This window comes from Ornithodoros turicata, chromosome 2 (genome assembly GCF_037126465.1).
Source record: "Ornithodoros turicata isolate Travis chromosome 2, ASM3712646v1, whole genome shotgun sequence".
Lineage (NCBI taxonomy): Eukaryota > Metazoa > Arthropoda > Arachnida > Ixodida > Argasidae > Ornithodoros > Ornithodoros turicata.
Genome location: NC_088202.1, coordinates 136,038,799 through 136,044,899, shown reverse-complemented (window position 1 = coordinate 136,044,899; position 6,101 = coordinate 136,038,799). Strand labels below are relative to the sequence as shown.

The window sequence follows — 6,101 nt, the reverse complement described above, 5'->3', positions numbered from 1 at the left end:
AGAAATGTTGTCCGTGGAACATTCGCGAGAACTGTCGCAGGCTGGAATTCAGTAAATCGGTGTTAAAAAATGAAGCACTGTGCATCATGCCGCGCATATACGGAACACTACGATCGGACCCGTTCCAAATCCACACGTCCACGATAGGTATGCGCGTGCTTCTCCTGCTGTCTCATTGGATGCCGCCAATCTTTGCCACCAGGGGATCCCACTCGTTGCCGCCAAAGACGGCTCTGTTTTCACTGCGTTTTTCTTCTACACGAGAGCGCTGTGTGAACTAATTTTCCTTGCATCATACCAATTGAAACACGGACTTTCATTTGAGAGCAAGTTGTTTTTGCATTTTAGTGCCCCTTTAACGTCTCTCAGAACGTGTCGTGACGTCCCTCCTCTGTCCCTTTCTCGGGTTGCGTTTTTTCACTATGTACCAGCTGGCCTGCACCCTTGCCCTTTTGCCATCTTAAATATACCCAGCCACCAACTTGCTGGCGCCCTCCACCACGTTCGAACCCGCAACTTTGACATCACTTGGCAGGAACGCTAACAACTGATCCATCGAGCGCGGTGGTTGGAATGAACTTTGACAATTTCGGCATACTTGTGTTTTTTCTTTTTTATACGTGTTGAGATCGTATCCTTATTGAACGACATCGGCCAGCGGCATGGCCGGCCGGTCGAGCACCAGAAACGAGCCCCGCTCATTGGTGGTAGCCATGCAACGTCGTGCTGAAGACTTGGAGGTGGTAGGTTCGAATCCTACCACCGGCTGTGCTGTCGGAGGTTTTCCCCGGGTTTTCCAAAGACTTTCCAGAGGAACACGGCGTAACAACCTGTTAATCTGTGGTATAGAAGAAAAGCTACTGAGACGCAGAACGACCTCTTGAATGGTTGTCAAAGACAATATCTTTCGCAATCGCCTGAAAGTTAATCCTACCAGTATAGAACGTGTGCATCGGCTCGTGGGAACATGGGACAACATGGGAAAACGCGCCCTGTAATCCTGAAACTATTCAACTTTACAGAATATCTGAAAATTTCAAGGAATTGTTGGCGGTTAAAAGGGTCCGCCTTCTCGATCAGCGGGTACTTACCGCTACGAGTGCGACAGACACGTGAAAATTTGATGACGAGCGCCTCAGACGAAAAAGTACGAGGTAATAAAGTACGCTTAATTTACGACAAGCTGTTTCTTAACGATACCATTTATATTTGGAATCCTAATGCTCAGCAAAGGGAGCTTGTTAATGCCAGGGACACATTGGCCTCTGCTGATGCACACTATCAACCCTCCCACACCAACAATTCTCTTCTGGAGAATGAACCACACGCCTCAGCATCTGTAGTTCGCGTTTCAAGATCTCAATCACGCCTCACTTCCATTTCTCGCACACGACCGCATTCTACGGGCATTTCTGCTCACTTTGGCAACATTCGTAGTGTTGTTAATAAAGTTATTGAGTTACAATCATTAGTTGATGTCATTGCTTTAACTGAAACGTGGCTTAACCCCATGTATCAGTGACAATGAAATCCTGCCTAATTGTACTGTGTTCCGACGAGATCGAGAAGACCGTAGAGGCGGTGGCGTTTTGTTAGTGTTCTCCTAATACTCTATCACCGCAGTCCATCCACATTCCTTGTTATCTTGAAATTTGTTGGGCACGTGTCCAATACTTGTCTCGTAACATTATTTTTGGTGTTTGTTGATTGATTGATTGATTGATTTTAAAAGAAAAAAATGGAGATGGTAGTCTCGAGCCACTCGGGACTGGCTACTCCAGGACGCGTTATTAATAAAAGAAAGGGAAACTACACTAACCTCGACGCTTTGAAACGCTTTGAAAGAATAAATGAGAACATCATCACCGAGCTTGTCACCAAAAGCGAAGTCTCAAGGCACTAAAAACAAAGAGTGTCACAATGTGTGTGTGTGTGTTTTGGTGTTTGTTACCGGCCGCCAAACCATTCGAAATTTGTTGATAATCTACATGTTGTGCTATGCAGTTTAGTCACGAATTATCCATTACATGACCTACTTCTTATGGGGGATTTTAACTTCCCTAAAACTTCAATGGCATAGTGTTCTTCAGTACCAATGTTCTCAGGAAGAGCGCGGCTTTGTTGAATCGTGTCACGCTTTCAACCTTGAACACAGCCTATACTCGCGTGTGCAATGTTTCGTCTAATATTCTTGACCTGGTCCTCACTACAGCACCAGACATTTCCTCTCTTGTATCTTTATTTACCGGCCCGAGTGATCACAAATACATCCACCTCTCAGTACCTATGAATGTTACACACTCTAAAAAATAAACTTCACCACATAGCACGCTTTTAGCCAACCATAATCTCGAATGATATCGTTATCTGCCCTGATTTGTTCAGGACGGGAGGCGTACGCCTTTTTTGTGACACTTATGCTGTTCATAATTGTTACAAAAAAGGCGTACGCCTCCCGTTTTCAACAAATCAGGGCAGATAACAATATCATTCGAGATTATGGTTGGCTAGGAGCGTGCTATGTGGTGAAGTTCATTTCTAAGAGTGCACGTTTAAGTAGTCGTCGCAAAATCATGAAAGACTACAAGAATGGGAAATTTTGATGCCATTAACGCGGAACTTCCCAGTGATGTTCCTCGAATATTTCCTCAACTTATGTCATTCAAGGTCGGTCGAAGAAAATCTATCTTTATTTAAACACAAATTAGCTAACTTACCTATACCTACCTACGCTGAGAATACCCACGTTCCTACTGTATCACAGTATCCGTGAGTGTGTCGAATGCGGTACTACGGTTCAATAACACATTAAAAGCGCCTTCAAAATTAGAAAAAGAGATTGTACAAGAAAGCCAGACTTCGGAAAAACGATCACGCGTGGAGTGGATATTACGCAGCTGAATCCAATTTTAGGGTTAATATGCTTTCAGCTAAACGTTCGTTTTATCAACATACATTACCTTCTATGCTGCGTGATAACCTCAGGAAATTCTGGAACATATATAGTTGGGTCAAGTCAGTAAGAAACATTACGCATTCATGATCCTTCTGGTGCTTCGGTAACCGATCAAGACTGCGCTATGGTGCTGAACGATTACTTCGCTTCCGTTTTTTCTGTTGATACTATTACAACTACACTCTTAAAAATGAGGGGGGGGGGGGGGGGTGATGGCAGGATAGGCTCGCCGTTGTTGGCCACACAGAAGTGGGCGTCGTCACGACTATAGCAAAAAAAAAAAAGAAAAGGGGAGGCGGAGCCTATTCTGTGCCGTGCATAATGGACAAAATAGGCTCCGCCTCCCGTTTTCAACAAATCAGGGGCGAGAACGTCGTCATTCGGGATGATGATTGGCTAGGAGCGTGCTATGTGGTGAAGTTCATTTTTAAGAGTGTACCCCTTCCTATACGCTACCAGATCTCCCCGCCATGGGTAACATTGACATAACGTACTATGGTATCTCGAATTTAATTAATAACTTGAAGACCAGTTCATCATGTGGACACGACCGTATAAACTCCAAGATGTTAAAGAATACAAAATCCATTATCGCGGAATTTCTGTATCTTATCCTAACCCAGTCATGTGCTACAGGTGGCATTCCTTCTGATTGGCTAATCCGGAAGGTTATTCCAGTTCACGAGGCTGGTGATAAGCTAAATCCACGCAATTATAGGCTCATTTCCCTCCCCAGTATACCATGCAAGTTGCTCGAGCACCTTATCGTCTCGCAGGTTTTAAATTTTCTGGAAAGTAACAAATTATTTTTTAGATGTCAGCACGGTTTTCGTAAGGGTTATACGTGCGAAACCCATTTATCTGCTTTTAACCAACGATATATTATCTAGTCTTGATTCCGTCTTACAGATTGACGCACTCTTTTTGGACCTTGCCCGAAGGCCTTTGACAGGGTTTCCCACACTAAGCTATTCTCCAAACTCTCACGTCTCAACGTAGAACCGTTTATACTTGCATGGATAACAAAATTTCTAACGAATCGCAAATAGTACGTTGTCGCTAATTCTTCACGTTCGACACTGCGTCCAATTACATCGGGCATCCCTCAGGGCTCTGTCATTGGAGCACTCCTATTTCTAATATACATTAGCGACCTACCGTCAGGTGTCTCCTCTAGAATACTTTTATTCGCCGACGACTGCGTGATATCCCGAACGATAGCTGACTTCTCTGATGCCTGTAACTTACAGAGTGTTCTCGATATAGTTTATTCTTGGTGTACTAATTATCAAATGCCAATTAATGCTATACTAAGAGTAAAGTTTTTGTCCTCTGCTCGAAGTCAGTCTAAATAATTTAATTATCATCTTGGTCCTGCCGTGTTAGAACGTGTTGTCACCTACAAATATCTTGGCCTTCACTTTTACAGCAATATGTCATGGTCAGTCCACGTATCACACATTGTAGCCGACGCGAAGTGGACATCAGGATGCTTGCGAAGAAAAGTTCGACTCTGCAGTACGAGTGTTAAAAAACTAATGTATGTAAGACCAAAATTGGAGTATTCTCCTATTTGGGACCCCTTTCAATCTAATCTATCGCAAGCTATTGAATCAGTACAAAAAAGCCGAGGAGTCCGCTTTATTTTTAGTCATTATTCTCCCCACAACAGTGTCTCCGTTATGAGACGGAAAGCCGAGCTTCCCCTCTTGTTTCGTCGTCGTACGATCTGACCCTTCACTCTTTTCCATCAAGTATGCTATAACAGAAACTTACATGCAGATTTATTGTCGGCTCAATGAGAGGAAGTCGTCCCCATACCATCGTCATCATGTATTTTTTTCTCTCTCTCTCTATTGTCTAGTGCCGACTATACGAAGGGCGTTCAAGTCAAACCGGGAATTTTCATTTTTCGCAAAAGTAAAATGAACTTGGAGGCGAGAAATTAGTTTTATTTTTCAACGTAATCTCCAGCTGCACTAATGCACTTGTCCCAGCGTTTCACGAGGGCTTGGATGCCAGCAGCGTAGAAATCCTTACGGGCGCGTAGCAGCCATGATCGGACCGCATTCTTCTAGTTATAGATGTAGTTAAACTACATTGCAGTAGTTAAAAAAGTAGTTTTAACTACTCCACCGAAAAGTAGTTGAACTAATAGTTAAACTACTCAATCACAAAGTAGTTAGTAGTTATAGTTAAACTACTGTAGAAGTAGTTAGTGGCCATCACTGGTGCAAACAAATGTTGTCCGTGGAACATACGCGAGAACTGTTGCAGGCTACAATTCAGTAAATCGGTATTGAAAAATGAAGCACTGCGCATCATGCCGCGCATATTCGGGACACTACGATCGGACCCGTTCCAAATCTACACGGCCACGATAGGTAAGCGCGCGCTTTCTCCTGCTGTCTGATTGGATGCCGCCAATCTTTGCCACCAGGGGATCCCACTCGTTGCCGCCAAACACTCTGTTTTCACTGCGTTTTTCTTCTAAACCGCAGCGCTGTGTGAACTAATTTTGCTTGCATTATTCCAATTGAAACACGGACTTTCATTTGAGAGCAAGTTCTTTTTGCATTTTAGTGCCCCTTTAACGTCTCTCAGAACGTGTCGTGTCGTCCCTCCTCTGTCCCTTTCTCGGGTTGCGTTTTTCCACTATGTACCAGCCTGCCTGCTGCACCCTTGCCTTTTTGCCATCTTAATTGTACCCAGCCACCAACTTGCTGGCGTCCTCCATCCAGGTTCGAACCCGTAAATTTGACATCACTTGGCAGGAACGCTAACAACTGATCCATCGAGCGCGATGGTTGGAATGGACTTCGACAATTTCGGCACACCTTGTGGTTTTTTTTTATATACGTGTTGAGATCGTATCCTTATTGAACGGCATCGACCAGCGGCATGGCCGGCCGGTCGAGCTCAAGAAACGAGCCCCGCTCATTGGTGGTAGCCATGCAACGTCGTGCTGAAGACTTGGAGGTGGTAGGTTCGAATCCTACCACCAACTGTGCTGTCCGAGGTTTTCCCTGGGTTTTCCAAAGACTCTCCAGAGGAACACGGCGTAACAACCTGTTAATCTGTGGTATAGAAGAAAAGGCTACTGAGACTCAGAACGACCTCTTGAATGGTTGTCAAAGACAATATC

General features: G+C 44.3%; 1 long non-coding RNA gene across 1 annotated transcript in view; it reads right to left on the bottom strand.

The window, feature by feature from the left end:
- Window positions 1-5,805: 5,805 nt before the first annotated feature.
- The window catches only part of LOC135384112 (uncharacterized), a 41,533-nt gene continuing 41,237 nt past the window's right edge, over window positions 5,806-6,101 (bottom strand). The window contains exon 3 of the long non-coding RNA XR_010420260.1: window positions 5,806-6,033. This is a non-coding gene — a long non-coding RNA (uncharacterized LOC135384112). The remainder of the gene's footprint in view (window positions 6,034-6,101) is intronic.